The sequence below is a fragment of the Carlito syrichta genome, unplaced genomic scaffold, assembly GCF_000164805.1.
Source record: "Carlito syrichta isolate Samal-C Ts95f unplaced genomic scaffold, Tarsius_syrichta-2.0.1 Scaffold302587, whole genome shotgun sequence".
NCBI lineage: Eukaryota > Metazoa > Chordata > Mammalia > Primates > Tarsiidae > Carlito > Carlito syrichta.
Window position 1 is genome coordinate 6,658 of NW_007246683.1, and position 27,451 is coordinate 34,108.

The 27,451-nt window shown below is 38.9% G+C and overlaps 1 pseudogene; it reads left to right on the forward strand.

The window, feature by feature from the left end:
* The first annotated feature begins 565 nt into the window (after positions 1–565).
* On the forward strand, positions 566–26,090 carry LOC110595543 (annotated as a pseudogene).
* Positions 26,091–27,451: the final 1,361 nt, after the last annotated feature.

The window sequence follows — 27,451 nt, forward strand, 5'->3', positions numbered from 1 at the left end:
AACTATCAACACAAAAGCAACAGCATATATTGTTAGTGGATACATATGTATGTATCAAAAGTATAAAATACTCATGGAGACCAGGCATGGTAGCTTACTCTTGCAAGCACAGCATTTTGGGAGACCAAGCAGGAGGATTACTTGAAGCCAGGAGTTCAAGACCAGCTTGGACAGCATAGTAGGATCCCATCTCTACAAAAAATAAGACAAACTAGCCAAAGTAGCACACACCTGTAGTCCCAGCTACTGAAAGGCTGAGATGGGAGGGTTACTTGAGCCCAGGAGTTCAAGGCTGTAGTGAACTATAATCATGCCATTACATTCCAACCTGGGCAGCAGAGTGAGACCTTCTCTCTGAAAAAATAATAATAAAATAAAATATTCATGGAAGTGATAAACAACAACTTTATATGTTAGCTGTAGGAAGAAGAGCGTAGCGGTGGGGGGGGAGAGAGAGAGAGAGAGGCTTTAACTATATTGGCAACATTTTATTTATTTGAAAGACAAAAGAGCTCTTTTCCTTGGCACTGCCTGCAGAGGTAATAGCCATCTCCTACTCAGCATCATGGCCACCCTCAGGCCCCTTGTGAAACCCAAGATCATCAAAAAGAGGACCAAGAAGTTCATCCAGCACCAGTCAGACGCTATGTCAAGATTAAATGTAACTGGCAGAAACCCAGAGGTATTGACAGCAGGGAGTGTAGAAGATTCAAGGGCCAGATTTTGATGCCCAACATTGGTTACGGGAGCAACAAGAAAACAACGCACATTCTCCCCAGTGGACTCCAGAAGTTCCTGGCCCACAATGTCAAGGAGCTGGAAGTGCAACAAATCTTACTGTGCTGAGATTGCTCACAATGTTTCCCCCAAGAACAGCAAAGCCATCATGGAAAGAGCAGCCCAGCTGACTATCAGAGTCACCAATCCTAATGCCAGACTGCATGATGAAGAAAATGTGCAACTCATGTTCATATTTTATTTGTGTTTAATTAAAATCATAAAAACTTCAACAACGAAAAAGACAAAAAATATCTGAATATGCAAAATGTTAATATCTGTTGAACGTAGATAATGAGTACATGTGTGTCAAGTTATTTTCCGTACTTTTCTATATGCTTGAACTATCTTATAAATTTTTCCTTTGTCTTTTTAAAAAAAGCTTTTTCGGCCAGGCGTGGTGGCTCAAGCCTGCAATCCCAGCACTTTGGGAGGCCAAGGTGAGAGGATTGCCTGAGCCCACAGGTTCGAGACCAGCCTGGGCAACATCACAAGAACACATCTCTACAATAAATTTTTAAAAATTAGTCAGGTGTGGTAGTATGCACCTGTAGTTCCGGCTATTGGAAAGCAAGGCAGAAAGATCGTTAAGCCCAGCAGGTTGCTGCTGGGGTGGCCATGAGCGTGCCACTGCACTCCAGCATAGGTAACAGAGTGAGACTCCAACTCAAAAAAAAAAAAAAGTTTTTTCCTTTACAAAATTATTTCAAACATTTTATAACGACACTTTGTTTCCCAGATTACTAACATCTCACACTGCTATAGTACATTTGTCACAACTTATGACCCAATATTAATACACTATTATTATTAACTAAATCTCTACTTGGTTCAGATTTTCTCAGTTTTTCCCTAATGTATCTTTCCTGTTTGGGATCTCATCCAGGATCCCACATCACATTTAGATGCCGTGTCTCCTTGCACTCCTCTTGGCTGTGACAGTTGCTCAGATCTTCCTTGTTTTTTGACTACCTTGACGATTTTGAAGAGCACTGGCCAGGTATTTTGTGCATGTTCCTCAACTGGAATTTTTCAGATGTTTTTCTTATGATTAGTTTGGGGTGATGTGTTTTGGAGAGGAAGACCACAGAGGTAAAGTGCCCTTCTCATCACATCACGCAAATATGACTTACCGCTGTCCATGGTAACACTGATGCCCTAGTTGAGGTCATGGTTGTCAGGCGTCTCTGCTGTAAAGTTCTTCTCTCTTTCCGTACCGTACTTTTTGAAAGAAAGTCACTTTGTGTAGCTCACTCTTATGGAGTGGGGAGCTATACTCGAGCTTACCTTCTTTTTTCGTTTTTTCTTTTCTTTCTTTCTTTTTTTTTTTTTTAGAGTCAGGGGTCTCACTCTGTTGCCCAGTGACCTGATCAGAACAATCATGTCATGGCCCAGCACAGCCTTGACCTCCTGAGCTCAGCCTATCCTCCCACCTCAGCCTCCTGAGTAGCTGGGACTACAGGTGTGAGCCACCATGCCCAGTTAATTTTCTGATTTTTTTGTAGAGATGAGATCTCACTATGTGGCTCAGACTGGTCTTGAACTCCTGGGCTCAAATAACCGTCCCACCTCAGCCTCCCAAAGTGCTGGGATTACAGATGTGAGCCACTGCACTTGGCTGCCTTCTTAATTGCAAAGTATTCATGTAAATTATTTAGAATTCTTCAGGAGGTTTATCTATTCTCCCCATTTGTTTATTGAATCATTTATTTATATCAATATGGACTCATGGATAGTTCTTTCACATGTTGGGTAATCATCCAATACCACTTTATACATTATGTTTTTTGGAGTGTTCCAGGTGTGGCTATTGAGAGCAATTTCGGTTGCTTCTTGGGTTCCTTCAACATACTCCATCACGGTGGGTTCTGTTTTGTTTTTAGCATGATTACTTTCTGGCACTATAAGATGCTCCCAGGTGGTCTCAAATATCTCATGCCTCAGTCCTAGAACCAGTTATTTCTCTGAGGAGCTCCAGTTACTTCTACTTGAGAATGCTGTTAGATACCAGAATCCAGCTGTTAGGTGCGCTTGTTGCTACTGGGGTGTCATTTGCTTCTAGGCCTGCTTTGCTGTCAGAACAAGGAAATATATGTGTGCATACTAACTTATATATTTACACATATCTGCAAATGTTTCTGTATGTAACCATCTGTATCTCTATTAAGCCAAACATGGGCTCCTACTGAACTCTCCAACTCGAATCTCTTAGCACACGAATCATTCTAGACTCCTCCCTCCTAGTGTCATTTAGTATTGAGAAACCTGGTCCATTTGCCATCCATGTACCTATTGTTCCTGATGGCACTGCCTAGTCCAAACACCTTGAGTCCCTCTCTTGGTTCAATCACCTTCCATGCTTAGCTTTCTTCCTCCACATCCCAAGTGCTTGAACAGCTGATGCTCAAATGTGTCATTTGGGCCAGGTGTGGTGGCTCATGCCTGCAATCCCAGCACTTTGGGAGACTGATGTGAGAGGATCACTTGAGGCCAGGAGTTTGAGACCTGCCTGGGCAACTTAGCAAGATCCTTCTTCTTAACAAAATAAAATAAATAAGTAAATAAAAACTTTAGCTGGACACGATGGTATGTGCCTGTACTCCCAGTTGCTTAGTCTAAGGCTGACATGGGAGGATCACTTGAGCCTAGGAGTCCAAGGTCACAGTTATCTGTGATTGCACCACTGTGTTTCAGCCTGGGTGACAGAGTGAGTCACTTTCAAAAAGGAAGAAGGAAGGAAAGGACGGAGGGAGGGGAGGTAGGAAAGAAGAAAGGAAGGAAAGAAAGAGTGACATTTGGGACAGTAAGAAACTGAAGTTTCATACACAGATACAAAGGGGATGTCTTAAGTATAATGAAAAGTGCACACTTTTGGAGGCAGAAGGGTCTGGATTCAAAGTCCCTCCTTGCTAATTGCCAGCTGTGTGGTCTTGGGTACATGAAACTTCTCCCTCCACCTGCAAAACAGCAATCATAAAAACTTGCACATAGGGCAGTATTTCTCCAAATGTGCTTCCTTACTACCCTCATCAAAATCCACTGAGATGCTTTTAAAATGAAATTTCCCAGGCTGCCATACAGAACTTTTTTATCAGATAGAATCCAGGGAGGTGAGGTGAACCTGGAAATCTGCATTTTAACAAATGCCCCCAGTGATTTTTATGATGGATGCTGGAGAGAATAAAAGAAGCTGAAATAAGTAAAGCACCTGGCACAGAGGAATAGGAAGGACACTGTCCTTCTGGACTGCCCAGTAACTGAACTCCACCTCCCTTTGAAAGGATCCCAAGGACTTGCCTAGGTGGCTGTCCAGGTTGTGCACTGCACAAGAGTAGTGACCACTGGAATTGCTTAGTACATAAAATGCATGATATACATTCCTTCCTTCTCAAAAGGAGCTCAGCTAACCTAGCCTCCCTCCCCAGTCTTATCCCCTTTTTTTGAACTTGGTTCTCCCAGGCTTCCTTATATTTCTCAGCTACCCAGTAGTCTTACAGCACATTCCTGTACTGATCAGGGACCCAGAACTGGATTTTTCTGTTTGTGATCAGGAACCTTGATAGGGGGAGTGACCAGCAACTGTTTTTTTGTTTTTGTTTTTATCAAGTTAGAGTATCACTCTGTTGCCCAGGCTGGAGTTCCGTGGCACACTCACGGCCACTTCAGCGTCGACCTGCTGGGCTCCAGCGATCCCTCCATCTCAGCCTTCCAAGCAACTGTTTTGTTTGCATCAGTGATGCCTTGCTGATGTTCACGGGATTTGAAGAGTACTTAGAGTCCTTCTGGTGCTGGGAGGGGAGTCAAGAGAAGTTAAGTAGGTAAAGATATGACTGGTTCCACCACTCAAGCTCTGCTTGGCTTCAGTTTTATAAATTAGATTTTAGCCCAATGGTTCAGAAGAAAAAAATATGATTCCACTACTTTTTCTTAAAAGTTTGAAAGTCACTGCCTGTTGTGAGATACCTCAGTGGAGACCATGTGGTGGGGTGGGATAGGGATGAGGCAGAGACTAAGGGAAGAGGAGGCAAGAGCCTCAGGTCAGTGGAGGCCAAGGACTGGCTTATCCTGCCACACTATGGGGGCTGGGAGTGGAGTCTTAGGGTTCCCTAAAGGAACAGCAGCCAAGACCCTCATTTTGGAACTAAAAACTCCTGATAAGTGCTAAAATCTCACCATTGGACTGGGGCAAATTTCTGTGGTTTTTGTTTTTTTGTGTAATCCTCAGAAGCTGTCCTCCTCTGCTCATGGGAAAAGGGACCGTGTCCACTTACAAGAAGAAAGAGTGGGACCAGGCGCAGTGGCTCATGCCTGATATTCCAGCATTTTGAGAGGCCAAGACTGAAGAATCACTTGAGCCCTGGTTCAAGACCAGTCTGAGCAACATAGTGAGACTCTACAGAAAATACACGTGCGCGCGCGCACACACACACACACACACACACACACACACACACACACACACATATTAGTTGGGTGTGGTGGGGCATGCCTGTAGTCCCAGCTACTCTGGAAGCTGAGACAAAAGGGACATGAGCCCAGAAAAATTGATGCTGTGGGGAACCAGGACTGTACCACTGCACCCCAGACTGGATGAGAGAGTAAGATTCTGTCTCAAAGAAGAAGGAGGAAGAGGTGGAGCAGGGGAGAGTGAGGGGAAGTGGAAGAAAAGAAAAAGAATGGGTGTTGATATGACCAGGTCATCATGCATGTCACCCTGGCAATTTGCAGTCTCTTGACCTCAGGAAGAGGGAATGCCCAGGAACTGATAAAGAAGTTCCGAAAACCAAAATGAAGGAAAAGGCATCAAAGTCGTTGTGAAGGACTAATGAGGGAAGGCGTGTGGGGTTTTCCTTTGTCACAAACTCTCCCACATGGGGAATGAAGGTGAAGAAGAGGGAAGGGGTCTGGACATTTCCTGCTGGAACCAGAGTTTCCCCCAAGTCAGCAGCACTAAGAGCATAAAGACAGAGATGCTTCCTCACGCTCCAAATTTTGACATTTGCATCAGAGGCATGAAATTTTCATTAAGTATTTTCTTGTAGTTTATTACAACTAGGATAGTAAAAAAGAGAGAATGAGAAGGCTTTATTCAATGGTTTTCTGGGAGAGAAAGTTGTACTGTTATTGACTCACCTTTCAGTCACTGCAGAAAGATACGGTGTGGAGTTTGCAGTCTCAGAATTCAGAACGATTTTATGAACAGGGGTTGAAGGAAGAACTAGCCACAGTGATGGAAATCTGGGAACTGGCGCTGCTGCAAGGTGACACAGGCAAGTCACAGGCTTTTCTAATTGTTTCCTTGCCTGGAAAAATGGGCAGAAGTTGCACTGGATTCTGGGAAGGAATAAATGACAAAATGTTGGTGACACTGAGTACTGCACTATCCTTACATTACAGTTACATTTTAGTTACATTGTATTATATTGCATTCTAGTTATGTTTTGCTATCTCACATGCCTATGCCTAACTCTCACAATGATACAATGCATAAAGAACTAGGTTCTTTTATTCCTCATGCATCACACAGTACCTTTCTCAGTTCTGGGCATATGGTAGGTGGCAATATGGTAAATTAGACCCCCAGCAAATTAATTGTACAATAGACCATGTGTTGGATAGACTTACAACTATCTCCTATTCACCTGCTTATCAGAACCCTGCTGTTTGCTTCTTACTTTTCTTACATAAGATTCAAGAGTTCCACCCATCTTCTTCATTGGTCTGCACCAGGCTCCTCTCTTTTCATTTTTTACCAATTTATTCTTTTATCTTCATGCCCCACTCTCATTCCTCTCCTTGGTTTATTATTATTGTTATTATTATTATTATTATTAAAATAAAGGTAGGCAAGTCGGTTTTAATTTTCTATATACTTGCAAAACTGGGTTAGAGTAAAACACAATATAAGGTGACAGCAGTGGTTGTGATAAAAGAGGGCATCTAATAAAAGTTATGAGTACTTTCCCTGGAATAATTTGTCTCTTGTCATACACATAATTTTACAAACAATTTCTAGGGGTCAGGGACTCCTAAGGTCCTCTGTGGACATTTTTTGAGCCTCAAGTTATAAACTGCCTCAAGTTATATAAATGCCTCTGTGTTATTTTTTTAAAATGGTAAGAAATGGAGGAGTGTTTGTAATGCAGCCTCCTTTAAACAGATTGTAGCTCTTATTATTTTCAAAATTATAAAAGGAATTCTTATTAAAATAAAAATGGCAATAAAAAGAAAATATACATTAGTGAATGAATAAGGAATATTTGTAATTTGTAAACATAGATACCGCTTATATAAACAAATTCTTGTAGGAGAGGAAAATAGCTTGGTTGGGTGCCAGTTCTAGACCAGATATCGCACCTAATGTACCATCTCCCTTTCCTTAACCGACAGAAGTGCTTATCATTTTCACAGACAGAAAATCTGAAGTCTAAGCAGAGCACAAGAGGCATTCCCAGTGTCATGCAATTTATAATATTAGAGTGTTTAACAGTCTGCCTTAAACACAGACACAGTAACCATTTAAAAAATATATTTTGGCCAAGTGCAGTGGTTCATACCTGTAATCCCAGCATTTTGGGAGGCCAAGGCAGGAGGATCACTTGAGCCCAGGAGTTCGAGACCAACTTTTGCAAAACAGTTACGGCCAGGCATGATGGTTCAAGTCTGTAATCCTAGCACTTTGGAAGGCCGAGGTGAGAGGATTGCCTGAGCCCACAGATTTGACACCAACCTAGGCAATTTGACAAAACCTCATCTCTATGATAAATCAAAAAATGAGCCAGGTGTGGCAGCACACTCCTATAGTTCTGGCTACTTGGAGAGCTGGGGCAGAAGGATTGCCTGAACTCAGCAGGTTGATGCTGGGGTGGCCGTGAGCATGCAACTACACTCCAGCCTGGGCGACAGAGTGAGACTGTGTCTCAAAAAATAAAATAAAATACAATAAAATATACATTTTACAAAGTGAATTTATTGAGCAAAGTGGAATTAACTTTACTATGGGTAAACTTGAATTGTGTCTCATTCGATCTCAGGGGAATTAGGATTTCCTGTGAAATTTATAATGATATCATTGGTTTCCTTCCTCTCATTTTCTTGGGTTTTTGTTTAGAAAGAAATAAAAAAAGAAACTCTATTTCTCTAATATGTCATACCTCAAAGAAAAAACTCCCTCCTGAGTCCTATTCACTCGCTCACTCTTTCCTGCATCTTTCCGGAAGGAGCATCCCTGGCTCCCCAAAGGGGGAATCGACTTTTCCTCTCCCTATCCGCACAGCCCTTTCACCATCTCCACCCACTGTAAATGATTTTCAGGCAGTGTTTGTGTCATTTCTTTAACCAATGTTACTTAGGGGTGTGACTGCATACACCAAGCATTCAGTAAACGTCTGCTAAATTGAGTGAAATTCCAATTTTTTTTTGAATTGGAAAAATTTAAGGAGAAAAGTATTGAAGAGATACTTTACCTGTGAGTCAGACATAGCAAATGAAAACAATTTCCTCATTTCTGTTTTACATATTTTTTGTTTAAAAGAAATACATTTGACAGATAGAATAGAAGTTCCTTTCCCTGGTTTTATTCCCCTTCTGCCCCCTGCAGAGAAAACTATGATCATTATTTTGGGATGCATCTTTCTGATCAATATTTTTATACTTTTACTGTGTACGATCCTTAGTATTGTTTTATATGACTTTTTGAACTTTACATATTCTGCACTTTGCTTTTTGAACTTGATGTTATGTTTTCAAGATCTATTCATGTTGATAGACATAGATCTAGTTGATGGCCTTAGTTATTATATCATATCCCATGATGTGGTTATACCACATTTTCCTAATCCATTCCCATGTGAGAGGCATGTTGGGTCCCCTGCCCAACTCTTCACTATAACAAACCACACTGTAATGCCCACAACCCAGGTTACTTTTTGTACAAATTACTTAACACACAATTGGTAAACAGGGGAAGGATGTTAGAACATGGAAGTTGTATTAGCTCATACATGATTTTTCCCAACATGTTACTGTTTTGAAACAATTAAAAGAGAAAGTCTTAGCAATGAATAAAGACCTGGAGCTGAAAATCTACTGAAATGTCCTCTTTTGGAGCAAATATTGACAAGTTTAGTGACTTTGAGGACCACTAAGTTTTCCACCATTATAATGTCTGGTGATGCTGCATGTGCAAATGAAAAAAATTAAGAAATTAGAAACATTTCTCCCTATATTAAAACAATGGACCAGCCAGATGTACTGGCTCATGCCTGTAATCCCAGGACTTTGGAAGGCCAAGGAGGGAGGATTGCTTGAAGCCAGGAGTTCAGTCTGGGCAACATAGTGAGACCTCATCTCTACAAAAAAAAAAGTTTGCAAGGCATAATGGCGTGCACCTGTATTTCCAGTTACTAGGGAGGTAGAAGGATTACCTGAGCCGAGGAGGTCGAGGCTGCTGTGAGCTGTGATCTTGACACTGCACTCCAGCCTGGGAGATGGAGTGAGACCATGGGAAATTCACTCTACAGAGACAACTGCTCACATGCACCTACCTACCTGCCCAGGAAGGAAGAGGTAAAACACAGGCATCTGGGATGCTAGGGACCAGTGCATCAAGTCTGGGTTTTTTTCATGATTTTTGAAACATTGTTGTTTTTTGTTAGTGCTGGGGTGAGAAAGTTCTATAGATTTTGAGTAGTGTGCCCCAATCCTATTTTCCCCTGAAGCCTTGCTAATTTCAATAGATGATATTGCATGTGTTTCCTTAAGCACATGGGTTTTTCTAGGGTGTACATCAAGCAACAGAATTGCTGGGTCACAAGGATGCACATTTTCAACTGTTCTAGATTTTTCAAAAATTACTCTTCAAAGTGGTTTTACCAATTTACACCACTACCAGGAGACAAGAGTCCTTATTTCCCAGCTTGCATGCTAATACCCAATGTCATTAGACCTTTTTATTTTGACCAATATCATGAATATAAAATGCTTTCTCCAGGTTGTTTTAATTTGTATTTCCCCAGTTGCGAGTTGTGAAGCTGAGCATAGTTTTATATGCTTATTGGCCATTTCAGTTTCCTTTTTGGGGTATTACATTTCAACCCTTTGTCAACTTTTAAGCTGAATTGTTTCTTTTTCTTATTGATTTGTAGGAATACTTTATGCATTCTAGATATGAATCTTCTGCCCATTAAATTTCTACTCATATTCTCCCCCCAATGTCCCCACTCTCCAAATAAGTCCACTAAAAATATGTCTGTCCCACTATAAAATACATTGGATTGCTTTTTTCCTGGAACATATTGTAGATAACTGTGGTTTTACATTGTGTGAGTTGGTATAACTAGAAAAGTTTAAAACTCAGAGATAGAGATTCTTATTTTTTCTACCTTTACTTGATCCAGTCGCCTATTTATAGAAATATCTCTGTGAACACAAGAGTTTTTAACACAGAGAAAAAGGGATATCCCCTGTCCTGATAACTGTTGGTCAGCTTTACTTCCTTTGCCAGATTAATAAGAAAAAGATTTTTTTGTGGGAAAAATTCGGGAAGGTTAAATATCATATTTGAATTGGATTCTTTGTAGATGTCTTAAGCCCAAGAGAAAACAATATACTTTATTAAATTCCATGATTCTCATTTTTTAAATTTTCAAGTCATAAGCAATCAATCAAGCTTTTCTGACAAGTTACCTAAGAAAATTTTCTTTGAACTAAACAGTATTGAATTTCAGACTAAATTTTTAAAGTGACATTCTGATTATAAGAAGAAGAAAAAAAACACGCCTAAATGAAAATACTTGGAGTTTGCCGGGAACTGAAAATTTAGCGTGTGGAAATGTGAGGAAAAGATCTAAGTGTTGGCAAAAGATTGCAATAAAGTAAATGATGTGGTTTTCTCAGGGGTGATTTTGCAACTTGAAACATTCCAAGAAGAGTTACTGATCACAAAGTTTCTTTTAGCTTCTAGCCCTGAAATGCTTGGCATCCATGAGGCTCTTACGGATATTTGGATAAATTAAATTTATATTGACATTTTCTAAAAGTTGGCTAAGTTTCTAGCTGGTGGGGGCACGTGTAAAACACAGAACATTTTGAAGCATTCAATTTTACTTTTGAGAGATATTGACATCAAACTACTCCTTTCTGTGCTATTTCTTGAAAGCTGAATCACACTAAAATTTAAACTATATCGTTTTTATTCTGATTTAAAAAGCAGCAGTTTCCTCAAAAAATTAATCATGGAATTATTATACAACCCAGTAACTCCACTCTAGTGCACAGGTAGATGCTCCAGAGAAATAAAGGCAGGGAACCTGTCTGCCAGTGTTCATTGCATCTTTATTCAACAGCTGAAAAGTGGAAACAACACAAGTGCCATCAACAGATGCAAAAACGAAATACAGTATATTAATACAATGAAATAGCATTCAATCCTTAAAAAAAAGAAATGCTGATACATATATGAACCTAGAAAGCATTGTACTGAGTGAAATTAACCAGACACATGAGAAAAACTGTTGCATGATTCCACTTATATAAAATATTTTGAAATAAATAAATTCATAGAGAGAAAGTAGATTAAAGTTTTTCAGGTATTATGGAGAGAAGGGAACAGAGAGTTATTGTTTGATAGATCCAGAGTATCTGTTTGGAGATCACAAAAAGTTTGGGAATAATTAGTGGTGATGGTCGCACAACATTGTGAATGTAATTGATGCCATGGAATTATACACTTAAAAATAGTAAAAATGGCAACATTTATATTGCATGTATTTTACCACAGTAAAATTTTTTAAAAGAGATTTCTTCAACCCTCCCCCAGGAAAACAACACATAATCATTAAAGAAAGCTTGGGAAGCTTATACAATAGAAAAAAATCAAAACCATCTGATCTCTCACTATGTAGTTATAGCATGTGATTAATGTGTTTTCTCTTTCTCTGGCCATATGTTTATATGTCTGCAGATACACACACACACAGAGGATTATGCAGCATAATAGCCTGCTTTTCTCACTGTGTGTTGTAACAATCAGAATCCAATCTTATTCCTGAGCTTTAATTTCTTTACACCTATCAACTACTGTTGGATATGTAAAATGTTTTCAATATTTTCTTAATTGTAAAGAGTCTTTTAATGAACATCTTTGTACAAACCTTTTGTGAGCATTTGATTATGTCCTTAAGATGAATTTCTTAAAGTAAAATTACTTTCAAAGAATATAGATTTTTAAAAATCTCTTAATATTTGTGTACTATTAATTTGCACTGCAGGAAGTTCTGTTATTTACATTTTCAGTAGACGAGTATGAGAAGATGCTATTGCAGCTTCACCAACAATGAGTATTACATCTTATAAAGGTCTCTTCAAAATTGAGAAGCATAAATTCCATAGAAATATGATGACTTTGGACTAATGATAGTATTGATATGGGAAAAAAAAGATACATTTCATAGATTAAAGAGGGATGGAAGACTTTAAAGCAATATGTCATGTTAGAATTATGAGTCATCCTCTAACCGTTATCTGGACAGAGATGTCCTCGGGGCTCTCCTTTCTGAAGGAGTTACATTTGGCACCCTTAGCCCTCCAATGTCCCTCCAGCCACACCAAGAAGCATGTTCAGCACTTTCCAGTCTTGTGGTCTTTCCTTCTGCCATTCTGTCATGAAATACTTTTGTTCAACTATTTCCTCAAGGACAGACCCACTCAATCCTCAATATCCTTTCTAAAGAACCTCCATAGGCCAGAGGTAGAGCAGCCTGGTCTACAAGGAAGAAGAAAAATCATAGGTACAAATTCAACCCATAAATGGGCAGGGTGGCAAGCTCCTTCCAAAATAGGCTTTGAGAGGAGTCTGGGGATTGCCACAGGCACAGAATAGCCGCCTGAAACAGGTGGTGGGAGGTGGGGGTGAGGATGCTGGGACCCAGGTAGGAGGCAAGATAGGAGTATCTGGGGCAGAGCTGTGAGCTATTGATGCACAAGATTGGAAGTTTGGACCTTGTATGAGTGACTGGGCCAGGTTTGGCGAGGGAGACGGGGGTGGCAGGGTGGGAGGGACAGACAACCCCATTGCCTGGAGCATGGTAACTTTTTTATTGAGCGCTCAATTCTTGAACAGCACTCAGATTTTAAGATACCAGAAGTACTGTCTTCAGATATTGCAAAGGAATATCTTGGCTGGTCTCGGTGGCTCAGCCTGTAATCCCAGCACTTCGGGAAGCAGAGGCGAGTGGATTGCCTGAACCCGCAGATTCGAGACCAGCCAGGGCAACTTGGCAAGACCTCATGTCTACAATAAATCAAAAATTAGCCGGGTGTGGTAGCGCTCGCCTGCAGTTCCGGCTACTTTGAAGGCTGAGGCACGAGGATGGTCAGAGCTCAGTAGATCAACGCTGGTGTGGCTGTGAGCATGCCACTGCACTCCAGCCTGGGCGAGGGAGTGAGACTTCAACTCCAAAAAAAAAAGAATAACTTGAGTTAGTGTGGCACACATGTTGCACACGTTACACATGTGTTACATGCTGTACATGTAATCTGTAAAAAAAATGTTTTGAGTCTTAGAACTAAAATGTAAAATTGGCAGTATGCACGCTGTCATGATTATCGTCCCATTTTACGTGAGGACTCTGAGGTTTGGGAATGCTGGACACAGCAGGAATTCACACCCAAGACTTCTGACCCCACATTCAGAGAGCTCCTCAGGGCAGTCCAAAGTTTGTCTCCCAGAAATGTGGCCATCCTCTGTCAGAACTGTGACTTTTCTGATGTGAAAATGTCAGGTCAAGGTGCAAAGTTTAGAAAGAACTAACTGCTAAACGACTTACATTCAAACCACCCTTCTGAAAACAATATAAAAGAGTATGTGTGTCCTTTATGAAAGAAAGGGGTTAAAATGCACAGAGGTGCTGTATGTTGCTGTTGTAGAGGCTCTAAGGGTGAAAAGTGTGAGTGGCATTTTAATAATGAATGGGTTGGGGTATATTTCGGTCACAAATGGTTTAGGTAAAATTTTTAAGAGTGCATATACTTCATTTATACTTATTTATGTATAAATATATTTACTGCTATCTAGTCTATGATTCTAATTGATTGTATTCCTTTCTAATTATTTTAGTTTAGATTTTTTTTTTTTAAATCAACAGTGGTTTATGTAGGAGCAGTACTGGGTTAGGCTGTCATATAGAAACGAAACTCACATGGTCCTTGTCCTCAAAAACTCCCTCGGCTGAGCAAGCAAGAATCACTGGCCCCAAAGACCCCACCCCTCCATGTGCTCCATGTGTTCCAGGAAACACACACACACACACACACACACACACACACACACACACACACACACACACACCTAACATCAATAAGAAGGAATAAGAGGGAGTGGAACAATGATACTGCTTTCAATGGAAATATGTTTGTTTTAATTTTTAAACAAAATATCATAAAGATATTTACCTAACATCATTAATTGAAACCAGAAACAACAGTATGGATCCTGGGATGTTATACACACCAATAAGTCAAGAGATTTGTCTTCGGGTTACTTGACTAGCCCCCAGTTGTTCTTTGGCAATTTTTGCTGAAGGGAAATAATCTCCAGGAAATTGATGAGAAAAGTGGTAAAGATCCCAGATCTGAAATAATTTTCTCCTGCTTTGTCCCTCCCAAATGGGATAAATATGCACCTTATTCCATGAGGTGGTCTTGCTGAGGTGAGATTTGAAAAATGCACATCAAAAGCATGTGATTCCTACACCAGTTGGAGCTTAAGAATTCAGCCTTCCTTTTCTCTTCTTTCACCCAATATTTTAATTTGATTTATTGGTAAACCAATTTAAAAACTATATTCCTCTTCCTTGATTAAATCATTCAATTACTTCTAGTACTTTGTCTTCTGGTTTTTATCCATATGTTAGTGGATTTTATACCACCTTTATTCATAGTTCTACACATTTTCTTTCATTTTTATGTTCTCCTGTTTTTACTTTTAATTGTCTATTTACATGCTTTCTGCAATCATCTTTTTAAAATGTTATTCCTGGAAAGGAGTAGTTTTTAGACTTTCTTTTACCAAACAAAATTCTACATGATGTGGTAGGATCCCCAATCTGCCCTGAAGATCCACTATGATAGTTATCAACAACTACAGTTTCCTTTTCTTTGCAATTAAATTGCTTTCAGTGTTTGAAATTCTAAACAATGCCCTATTAGAGGCATCTCTATATGTAATTTTTAAAAATTAATTTCATTAAGATAAATCCAGAGAGGCAAAATTTTTCTGACTGTAACTTTTTGGGGGGTGGGAGGAGTTGTGATATGCATTGGCTTATTTCCTTCTAGAAAAAAAAAAACAACACATTGTTATTGCTATCATCAACACAGGAATCCTCTGTTTTCCCAAAGCATAGCTAGTAATGGGTTCTGTCACTTTTTTCTTTAATTTACTTTAATAGGTGTAAAAGGATAACACTTATTCCATTTGAATTTCTTTAAATTTTAGAAAAAGTGGTTGGTTCCTCAGAAGTTGACTTCCTATTTGGGTTTGGTTTAAACTCCCCTTTACTTTACCCTTTGTCTCTTGAGCCTTGTTATTTGCTTCCGTTCTAATAAATCTGCACAAATCTTTCAATTTTAGATAGTAAGTATTTGCCTATTATTTATTTCAAATATCTTTTATTATCTTAAATATGATTTTTACAGATCGAATTCTGTCAACCTACTTTTTCTGTTGCTTGAATAATCAAAATTATTTTTTATACATGGTTCTACTCTGTTTCTTCAATTTTCCAATTTCCATGATTATTACTATGTTTACTGTTTAATCTTCCCACTGTTCAACAGGTTTAATGGGTAATGGGTTTGAGGTCTAGGACTAGGTAATTTTTTTTCATTCTCATTTCTAAGTATTCCCAGAGCATTTATTAAATAACTATTTCTTTTCCATTTGCTTTGTTAATATTCATCATTTACCAACTTGTTACTTATGATAGTCTACTTCTGCATTCTCTATTGTGTTTACATTTGTTTCTGTATTTAAGCCAAACCCATAGTGATTTTGATTTTTTTGTTCACGCTATTATGTATTTTCTGAAAATTTTCAATGAGTGTGCATTTTATTTCACTTGTTTTTGGTATTTCATGATTAGGAAAAGCTTTAAAAATTGTATTTGCCATTCATGTCTACTTATTTTTTAAACATAACTTTTAAATCATTGTTTAATTGGATTTTTGTATTTTTATAGATTTAATTAAAATTAATTCAGATATAAAAATTAACGAGATAAATATATTATTTTTATATTCAATTATCTGATGTAGTGCAGTTGTTATCTTTCTTTAACTTTCCTTTTAATAGTTTAACATTTTCTAGTTTTGTTTGAGCATCTTGTGTTAGGAAAGTTCCAGAATATTATTTATTTTTGTCAGTACTGTGAAGGGGACTACCCCAAATCAATTACCAGGTATTTGCTGATTTTTACTACAAATGCTTTAGAGTTTTGTGTATTTAGCCTTTATCTGGACACTTTCCTAACGTCTCTTTTTTGTTTCTAACACTTTTAGTTGCAATTCTTAGTTTCTTCAGATTCAATGATTTTGGTTTTTATTTTCTAGTATTGATTCTCTAGTGCATTTTGAAGCGTTGTTAGAATGACAAGAATCCCCAAATATATGCTAAATAATTTAACAAAATCATCTTTGTTTTGCTTGATTTTTAATGGAATGCTTCAAAATTTCTCTATTACAGACTGGTAAGTTTTATCATGTTAATGAAATATTTTCTTATGTTTGTATTACAACTTTTACCAGGAAAGAGCATTAAATTTTATCAAATATTTAAATATTCTATTCAGAAAATCACATAAATTTTATTCTTGAATTTATTTAAATTGTGTACTTTATGAATAACTTTATATATTTTAAACAGAACATGTGACAGTGATAAACCCTACCTGTTTATGATTAACAATTCTTTAAAAATAGAATTATATTTTATTAACAGACATTTTTACATTTGTAAGTGTTTTGACTAGAAAGAATTTCCTTTGTAGTATTACCAGTATATAAGAGCACAGTCATTTTTGCCTGCTAGAAAAAAATAAGAAATATTTAACTTAAGACAATTTTTTATTAGTTGCAATTAGTTTTTATCGGAAATTTTGAAAAAAAATTTCCAGCTAACTCACTTTGGCAAGGAAAGCAGTCTCAGCTAACTGTCTTAATTTTTTTCTTAACTACTGGCCTGTTTACATATCTCAATCTCTCGTTTTATCATTTTAAATTCTCAAATTTTGTGAAACCTCCACTTTATTTAAATATGTAAGTGCATCACTATTGTAAATGGGCAACATAATGATTTTTTAGTTTCTTTCTATTGATTTTTAAAATTTTGTTCAGTTCAGTTTTTATCTCACTAAATTTGATAGTGAATTCAATTTTTTTGCCTTTTTAAAGTAAGAGACCTCTGCTTTAGCATTTCATAGATTCTTTTGTGAAAATTTCACCAAATCAATTTCTTTACTGCTGCATGTATTTTTTCTTGAGGTTTTTGCTTGATTATCTAAAGTATATTTCTAGCTTTTAAATTTTTACTTTTCTTATTAATAAAACATTTAAAACAATGCATTTTCTCTAAATATATATTTTCTTTAAGTTTAAATATTTAATGGGTAGTATCTTTCATTTTTTATATTTTAAATGATTTGTTATTATATTTTAAATTTCTTTGACCAGGTAAAGATCTTTGTTTCATTAATATTTAGCTGTTTCTTGTTTATTTAAAATAAAATATTAACATTTCTGCAGTGAGGTCACATAATGTAATGCAGGTAAGTTTTGATATTTTTCCTTTATTAAAAATTTCTATTCTTTTTTTCTGTGAAATTTTTACATATTCTGCTTTTTCTATTTAAATTCTCATGAAAAACTGCTCATTCAACCTTCTTACTTGTAGTGTTAAGTTTTATAAATTCCTATCTTCCACCCCTCCCAATTCATCTGTCTAATTTTTATGGTGGAATAAGAATTTCTGCTACAATTTGATTTCTCTCAATTTCATCTTGCAATATTAAGCTTTCTTCATGTACTTTGTTGCAATATGTTTTAGTTCACATAAATTTAGTACTTCTTGTTTTCACTAATTAATTTGCTCTTTATTGTTAATAACAAATTTTTACTGCTAAACCTTTTTTGCTTTATATTCTGCTTTGAGACTATAATATAGTTAACTGATATTTTCTTACCCAACCAATTATTTTAGGTTTTTTTCACACCTACTCATCTTTTTTAAAAGTTGAATATTCATGTTTTTTTTCTTGAATCCAACCTGAAATTTTTTTAAGATAGAAATTTAATCCATATAATGGCATACTCTTATAATTGTTGTATTTAAACCACTGTAGCCATATTTTCATTATCCTCTTCTTTGTTATGTATCTTTTTTGTTTCTTTATTTGGAAAAAGGTTATATTGAGGCTGCTTTTATTTTTCTTAATTCTGAAAAGAAACATAAAACCAATATTGGTATTTTTATAAATATAGAATAACTGTTCAGAAAAATCTGACACATAGAATTTTGCACCCTTAACTTTATACCTGCCCTCTTCTCTTCTCCATTTTTCATTCCACATACCTTGTATATCTGAGATCAATCATTTTAAAAAATAATTCTTGTACTTTTCTGTCACTGATGCTGCTCATTTAATGTCATAATTCTGGAAATGCTATTTGGAGGTGAAGTACATGGTCAAAAGTATCTGCTCTCCAATCTGGTAGATAATCTATGAGAGTCTTTTTTTTTTCTTCTTCTTCTTTTTGGGAAGACAAAAGTTTTCCATTGCATTTAGGAAGGTTACAGTCTCAATTGCTACATTTGATCTCATCCTAATTTAAAGCGTTTTTTAAAAGCAGGAAATCCCCAGTTTTTATTACATTTTAAGTAAGAAAGAATATGACTAGAACAGGTAAAGAGCATGCTAGTGTCTTGTGCTCATTTCAGAATTTACACTGAGAAAACACGGTTGTATTCTCTGTTCTCAACTGGGAAATTTTAGAATTACTAGCTGGCTGCCTGTCTGTGGTTGTCAGGTTTTGTGGGCCCTTGCTGGGAGGAGCACAGAGTTTAGAATTCGAAATTTAGCTCTGCCACCAACTTCAGCATCTTCTCTAAAACTTCAGATATTCACAAAGAGTGGCTGAGAGTGGTCAAAGGGGCCAAACCTCTGGGGATGATTTGGCTATCCCAGAGTTCATTTATTTATATATCAATTGATCTCATTCTTTCTTTATTTATAGCTTGTCTGTTATGTAACTGTCCCATACAGCTGAGATTCTTTTTTGGAATGAGATGTGGAATTCTTAAAATGCTTGTAAAATCAAATGTATATATTCACCACTGTCTGCTTCAGTTTCCAATAGAGGCTCTTCAGTCAGTTCTGGAAATTCTATTTGCTTATAGTTTAAATTATGGTCTGGGGCACTAATAATTTCCTCAGGAGGAATAGTAGCAATATTGGCTAACATTGATTGCTCCAGGTTGAAAAGCCATGTCGTGAACTCGGAGTTTCTTACTTTTTTTTTTCTTTCATGCTATTTATTGAGGAGTTAATCCTTTTTTATTGTACACTTCATTTTCCAGTTTATTCTTTATCTTAGTAATTCAATATTCCAGAGTATTGTTCCTTCTCTGTTTGTATCTTTGTTTTAAAACTCTTCTTCTCAGGCATTTTTTTGATTTCTGAAGTTGGACCTCTCATTACTAATCATTTAAATATGATTCTCCTTCTTAGCAGTTCCTTTCCATCTGAGTGTGTAATACTTTCTTTTCCAGAACTTCTTATAATTTATCAATACAGTTATCTTTTCTTGGGGAAAAAAACAAGCACTTTGAAAAACAGCAAAATCTGTCTTAAACAGAGACTGGAAATGGTTTGAACACAGCCAGCTGCTGCCTGCATTTTGCTTGAAGCTTTTACCGGTTTATTCCTGTGTTTCTCAACCTCCTTCCCAGGAGTGCATCTTGTGAGTAAATTCAAAATAACATGTGCACAGGGCTCAGCAGGACCTACTGCTGTGTGTTATTGTGTGCTGGGAAAAAAAATTGCATCCACCACAGCCTCTGGACCCAGAGTCTCTACACATCTGAGGAATGTCTGTATGCATTTTTCTTTTAAAAACCTAAAATAAACACGCTGGAGAAGGCAAGGAGAGTAAGGGCTTCTCTCATTCTTGAAGACACCGCCAATCACCTTGGAGAAGAAAGTAAGTTGGCCGCCTTCAGGAGAACTGTAATTGATAATTTGCAGTTGACACACAAAACACTGAGTTAGCATGCGCTGGAAATGGGAAGTTGGGTGCCACTGCTAAATATTGCTAGCGTGACAATTTATATCCCTGCAATAAATAGTGTTATTACTGTAAAGCTGGGCAGGCATGACATTTCTGACTGCCTCTCCTTTTAAATGGAGAATCTATAAATAGTGCCTGTGTAGCATTTAAACATTTCAAAGCAACACGTTTTTGTTACTACAAATGTGTGATCAGACCCATTCACTCCCATAAATATTTTTCCTCACAATCTGAACACCAACAGCCACAAGCCTGTGCCATCACCCAGTAAAAATGGAACACTTTGTATAGTGCTGGGCATTCCAAGGACAAAAACCATGTTGGGGGAGGGGAGGATAAAAAGCTAGCACTGTTTAATATACCATTTAAACAACACCCATATTTTTCCAGAAATTCAGAGGGAAAAAAAAATCACTGTTTTCCAGAGTGAGTAACATTTACACCAAAAGAGTTTTTTTTGAAAAGGGTTCTTTTAGTAAATAAGTTTGGGAAGCACCACAAATTATTACCCTCATCTTGGAGATGCATGAACATCCAGCACTTATTCCACAAATATGTACTGAGCATGTATCAAAGCCCAGTCCTATTTGGGGGCTAGGGATGAAACAGGAAACAAATCAGACAGAGTACCAACCCTTCAGAAAATTTACAGTTTTAAATTAACATATTTTATTAGTTTCCTGTGGGGTTTGTAACAAATTACTACAAACTTGATGGCTTAAAACAACAAAATTTTTTTCTTTCACAGCTCTGGAGGCAAAAAGTCTGAAGCCAGTATCCCTGCATCAAAATCAAAGTGCCCATTGAACTGTGCTTCCTTTGGAGGCTCTAGGGGAGGAGAACAATCTGTTCCTCGTCCTCCTCCAGCTTCTGGTGGCTGCTGGCATTCCTTAGATTGAGGTCACATCACACTAATCTATGCCTCTATGGTCACATTGCCTTCTCCTCTCCCATTTGTGTCAAAAGTCTCTGTCTGCCACTTATAGGAACACTTGTCATGGCATTCAGGGTCCACCTGGATAATCCAAGATAATCTTTCATCTCAAAATCCTGATTTAATCACATCTGCAAATACCCTTTATTATTATTTTTAAACTATATGTGGCTCCAAGGATTAGGACCCAATAACTTTAGGGCCCATTATTCAGCCTACTATACACAGAAATGGCTCTGAGATGTCCTGTGGTAATGATGGCTTTTCTGCTTTGACCTTGAAACCGTCTGTTTAAGAAATGCCTGCCATACCCAGAGAAGAACCCTGGCCCCAGAATCCTCTTTGATGGTTGAGGGGCTGTATGAGGAGGGGAGAGCTGTACTGGTGGGCTCCCCTTGAGTTTTTTCTTCTCTGCTGGGTTCTCTGTAAATTACCTCTAGTTGATTTTGGTTATTTGATAAAACAGAGAGAACAGGGCTCCCTGGGTATGGAAAAGCTGCACCAATATGTGCTGGGTGGTTACATCACTTCCCAAGCCTGGGTTATCCTTTATCTCTGGCTCAAGACAGATTCCAGACCTTTCCCCCACTTTCCCTCAGAAGAGCCATAACAGCATGGAAGCATTTTCACAAGGAACTTTCTTAAAAATTAAGAGAAAACAAACAGAACACAAACAAGGGAATGAAAACAGCAAGTTCACAAAGTCCTGGCTCCTGGTTAGTTTGTGCCTAAACTCTAGCTGGCAACTTTTTTTTTTGCCTCTGGCGTGGTCTGTTGTCTTGTGGTTTCCAGCTGGTAGCCTCCCTTGATACTCCTATTCAAGACTAAACCTCAACTCCATTTTTCCTATTTCACGTTTTGGATGCTCTCTATAATTCTCCCATTGAGTTCTAAGATTTGTTCTGGAAAGAAGAGGAGAGGAGATTTCCAGAACAAATCTTGTATTCTATGTGTTTAGACATCAAACTAAGATGTGATGGGCACTTACTGTATGCCAGGCATGTAAAATGCTTTCCCAGTTTCATGCCAGGGCCATTGAACCTGGCCCCCTCAGAAGGAAGGAAACCCTGAGATGACTTACCTTTACTGGGGCCCCAACTGAAGAAACTCGAGGAACTTCCCAGCCCTCACAAGCTTCCCCCACAGGAAAATTCATCCAACTGTGTAAAATGGAATTGAGATTAGTAGAATTAAAGAAAAAAAAAATAAGGCTTTGGACATTCCATGTGGAATTGACAAGTTTCTCTGGAGTTCATAAAAAATAAATATTGAGAGAGAAGAAAAGTCTCCTGAGGGTCATGGAAACTTCCAGATGTGGGTGGGAACATATGTAATGCATGGCATTCTAGCTTAGTCAGATGAAGGAAAGCAACCCCAATGACTGGCAGCGCTTGAGGGGTGCACATCACTCAGGTACTGCAACACAGTAAGGCCTGAAGTCTGCGGGTTCCTGTAGCATGTCTCGAAAGTGCTGCAACCCTTCAATCAGAACTGATATAAAGTTCTCTCTCAGGTGAGTTCCTCCCTGCCATTGTGCCACAAGTGCTCCCCTTGAAAGGGTTTATAATTTATACTAGTGATGGTATATTATTATATAATCAATACTATTATAAATGGACGTTACAGATAATATAGCCGCAGGATAAGAATCCTTGATTATAAGTATCCATGATGATAGTGTAAGACTGATCATTCGTAACATTGGTAAAGGGATCTGAGCATCGTCCTAGCTACTGGGCTACTACAATGGACATGCCATAGAGCTGGCATTGTGACATGATGAGACAAGATATAAGCATGTAAATACATGATTTGGCATGCTCTCCTTCACCCTCTAAGCCTGACAAAGTGAACCCTCTCCCTGGGCCACCCCTCAGCCAGTAGTGCCACGCAAATGGTGGCCAGAACTGTGAGGAGAAGAGAAGATGAGTACAAACAGGAAATGGGAATGTGGTCAAAGTACAGCCGGCTCTTGCTGTGTGGTGGTTTTCTGGCTACAGAGTACTTTTGTGTGTCCCAGTTGATGAAATCTTCTCACTAACCCAAAGAGAAAACAATCATCCTCATTTCAGAGGGAAAGGCCTCAAGGCTTGGACTTGCTCAGGGTTACATAGAGCCTGCACTTGAACTCGAGTCTTCTCTTCTCTTGGTGTTATTCCCACTGTACTTGCTCTAAAGGGAAGAGACAGTGAGATCCCAGTGGGATGATCGCTCCCAGCCCCAGGAGCCAAATGCATGCCAAACAAGAAAGCTGCTACTGCACAGAATTCAACTTCTCAGGGTGCATTTTGCTGGGGAGGGGAGTTGAGCATTCTCATCCCTCGGGCTCCACTCTCTGCCCACCTGGTGTGCCCCTCAGGGTAGTTACTTGGTGTGATGGGAGCCAGGACCATCTCCACATGATATGATTCTGACTATGAAAGAGGCAGGAGAAATCCTCCACTAATTTCAGATAGCGGTGGAGATTTGACTCCTGTTTATCAAAATGTCATGGGCACTCATGCTGGTAGACTGGAAGCAGGCAACCTCTGCTGACACAACTGTAGATAATTGTCCTTGAAATGGGGATCTGGTCATTGCTTATAAGGCTTGGTCAATGGTGTACTTAAATAAATTTTCTTGAGTTTAAAAGATGGGTTGACAGACAACAACACTTTTTCCCTTCTTCCATCAACCAATCACTAAGAGTCATCAGTAAGAGTCCAAGAAAGTTATTCAGAGAATTTTCTCTACAACTGGGTGATCATTGCTGTCTTTCATGCTATCAGATCACACTTGTTCTGTGATAACACTTATTCCTTCTCTCCTTTATCTAGCAGGGAAATTTTGAAGGGAGTATAAAGTACAAGAGGGAAAATGAATTTTTGATTTATAAGTTTAGCCAGATGAATGTCAGGACATTCAAGCACATGCCCGATGGAGCTGTGCCATTCCACACATAATGGACTTCTCCTGTTAGCGCTTGTGCCTAGATTTCCCCAGGCCTTTCCCAATCTCCTGGACAGGTGTTCTGAGTGAGCATGACTGTGCTCTTGCTTAACCTTGAACAAAGGCCTCGTCCAGGTTCAGAGAAGATCCAGGTAGCCACAATTCCCTGGAGGCTGGGGGCTGAAGGTGGGCTCTTAGGTCTTAAGGGGGGGGGGGTGGAGATTTTCAAGAAGAGGATTGAAAATTATTATCAGGGACTGGCTGTACTGCTTGCTAGGGAACTGGTCTGCAATAAGAAGCAACCAGATTGTGAATAGTAAACCAGGCACAGTGGCTCACAGCTGTAATCCCAGCATTTTGGGAGGCCAATGGGGGGAGGGTCACTTGAGGAGATTACTCGAAGATTGTTTAGTCTTCTAGATCAGCCTAGGCAACATAGAAAGACCCTGTCTCAAAAATAAAATAAAAACTAGCCAGTCATGATGACTGTGCCTGTAGTCTTAGATACTCAGAGGCTGAGGCTGGAGCCCAGGAGTTTGAGGCAGCAGTGAGCTGTGATTGTGTCACTGCACTCCAGCCTGGATAACAGAGAGAGACCCCAGCTCTAATAATAACAACAATAAAATCATGACTATTTGCTTTACTATGTGTATGAGACACCAACAGAGTTACCCTGATAAATAAAAAAATACGTCTGTCTCTTCCTGTGCCCTCTCTTTCTTCTCCGTCAACTTTCTTTTAAATAAATTCTTTATTTTTGTAAGATGATACCTGCTCACAGTAAAATATTAAAACAATGTAGAGACACACAAAGAAAAAATCTAGAATGCTCAAATTCTAGCCACCTGAGAGGTAACTACTGCTAACCGTTTTGTGGCAATCTGTGTGTGGGGTGTGTGTGTGTGTGTGTGTGTGTGTGTCTTTTAAAGCTTTAGCAGAGTATAACACACTTGCAGCAAAGAGCACAAATCATCAGTGCACAGCTGCATGAACACTCCTATATACAACAAATTGAATATCCCTGTACCACTGGCACCCAGAGAGTGCCCCTTCAATGCATACACCCCACCAACATGAGCATTGGCTTATTTTTCACCTTGGGGAACACTTTGGTCGATGTTCTTTCAGACTTTTATTAAACACCTATGATCTTAAAAGCAAACCTTGTAACTCCCATGCCCCTGAAATCGGAACTGCAAAACCTGCCCACATACCACAACTTAATTGACATTCCTATCTACATGACTCACTCTACAAAACTGCCGGGATCCATGTGTTCTTGAGTCCAGGTCCACAGCCTGGCTGCCCACTGGAACCACCTGGGGAACTTTAAAACTACTGGTGTCTGGGCCCCCCTCCAGTGTGGCTGATTTAACTGATCCAGGTGGGACCTGGACATTGGTGTGTGTGTGTGTATATATATATATATATAGATATATATATATATATCTCTGCTGTCTCACCAGAGGAGCCTAGTGTGCCACCGAGGGAGGGTTCTCTGCTCTAGGGTCATTTTTTTTTTTTTAAACCATACAAATACACCGCATGTAGGACTCTGAGATGCATCCAAACTGACTTGCCCCGCTGGGACATTTGAATGAGGCCAGGCATGAATTGAGTCTGCATTGCTTTTGAATTTGGGGGGAATCTATTATAAATGGTTACATTAAAAAAATAGATGAATCAATAACAGTGTTCTCCTTTTGTTTAAAAAAACCAAGAAATATCATCTGCCATCTCAGCCATTGAACCTGCTAATTTATAAATGATACATGTATGAAAATAATGTGCAGTTTATTCATAAGGGAAAATATAAAATCAGGCACCAAGTGGCAGGACCTGGGTTCCATGCATTTGCATATTCGCCAAGCAAGAGGACAAAGGTAAAGGGTCCATCAGTGTTCTGGGTCCTTGGCTGCACAACCATTCCTGTTTCCTTAGCTATTTGTCACCCACAGGAATGAAGAGGGGGCCTTGCTGTTCTCTTTACGGAAGGGCAAAAAAGCTGGCCGAGGAAGGTGAACGAGAGGCTCGGAAGGTCACGGCCCCAGACACCAACACAGACCATACCTGTCTGTGGAGGGACAAGCTAGAAAGGACAGAAGATTAAGGGCCTACACTCTCAGAAGGAGTCATTTTTGCAGCCTTTTGAGGCAATCTAAACTTGCTTGTCTTTCTTAATTCTACCTATGTCTGCATCCTGGTTTGTATAATTCATCCTTGAAAGCTTCTGCTAATATATAAGAACTTAGGGAAATGCTGTCCTATGCCCTCCGGTGACATAAACACACCCAAGACAAGGGCTTCCAGTTGGGTGTTGAGGTGACAGATACAGCAACCTCTTAGGTGTTGCAGAGGTCTGAACCTGGGCCAACAGGACATGTTCAGAGTCACAGTGGTGGCCCTAACATTTCACAGTCAGTCGCCGTGGGCTTTTCTGCAACTAGAGCAGCCAACACCTGGCAACTTCCAGTGAGTGTGAACCCAGTCACACTCTTAGGAAGTCTTTACAAGTCACACAGTTTTGGCCAACCTCGGGTGTTCCTTTTGTAATCTTTCAGCATTTATAAAATCCACTGCCACACTGTAATATGTCTTCTCCCTTCTTAAATAGCCTTGGGTTTATGGAGAATAACAGCAAACAAAACAATAACTAACATTTATAAGATGTTTATGCATTTCAAGGAGCCTTCCGATCAAAGTTTTTGCAATAGTCCTGTGATGAAAACGCTATAGTAACCATAATTCTCGTTCATTTTCTAAATGAGGAGACTGAGGCTGAACATTTACTTGACTTGTTCAAAGTTACAGAGGGGCTGGGACTCAAACCAACTTCTCCTGTTTGTACAGCCAATCTGTATGTTACTCCATCAAACTGTAGGAATCCATTTCTATCCAATGCCATATCCCATCTATAACAGGATCGCACTATGAGTACTGGGCGCTCAGGAGACGTGGCTAAATCAGGGTTAGCATTAGAAAGTCCTGTTTTCTCATCCATAAAATTAGGAATTTAGACTAGATGACCTTTGGATCCCCCGAAGTCCTGACCCAATTTTATTCTCTGCTCCATATCAAAGGCCAAGGGATCAGGTCACTGGCCAGGTAGACCCCACTGAAAGCAAAGTAAGAAAAAAAAACTTTGGTGGTAATCTTTTCCATCTGGAATTACCATCATGTACCAAAGAGACAGTCAGTTTTTCACTCAGTGACATTTTATTGGGAGGTTGTCATGTATTGGCTTGATCTAGAAGCTAGAAACATATAGACAATGCTTGGGTTCAGCCTCCACCCTCTGGTCAAGGGAAAGACTAGTGATGAGGAACGGCATGGTGAGGCCAAGAAGGGGCCAAGGAAGGTTCTAAAGAAGGAGATGCTCAAACAGGGCCTCACAGAGAGGGTTACCTGGTGGGTTGAGAGGCAGATGCATCCCAGGAGGAGTGAGAGCAGGCATTCTCTGTGCAATATGCC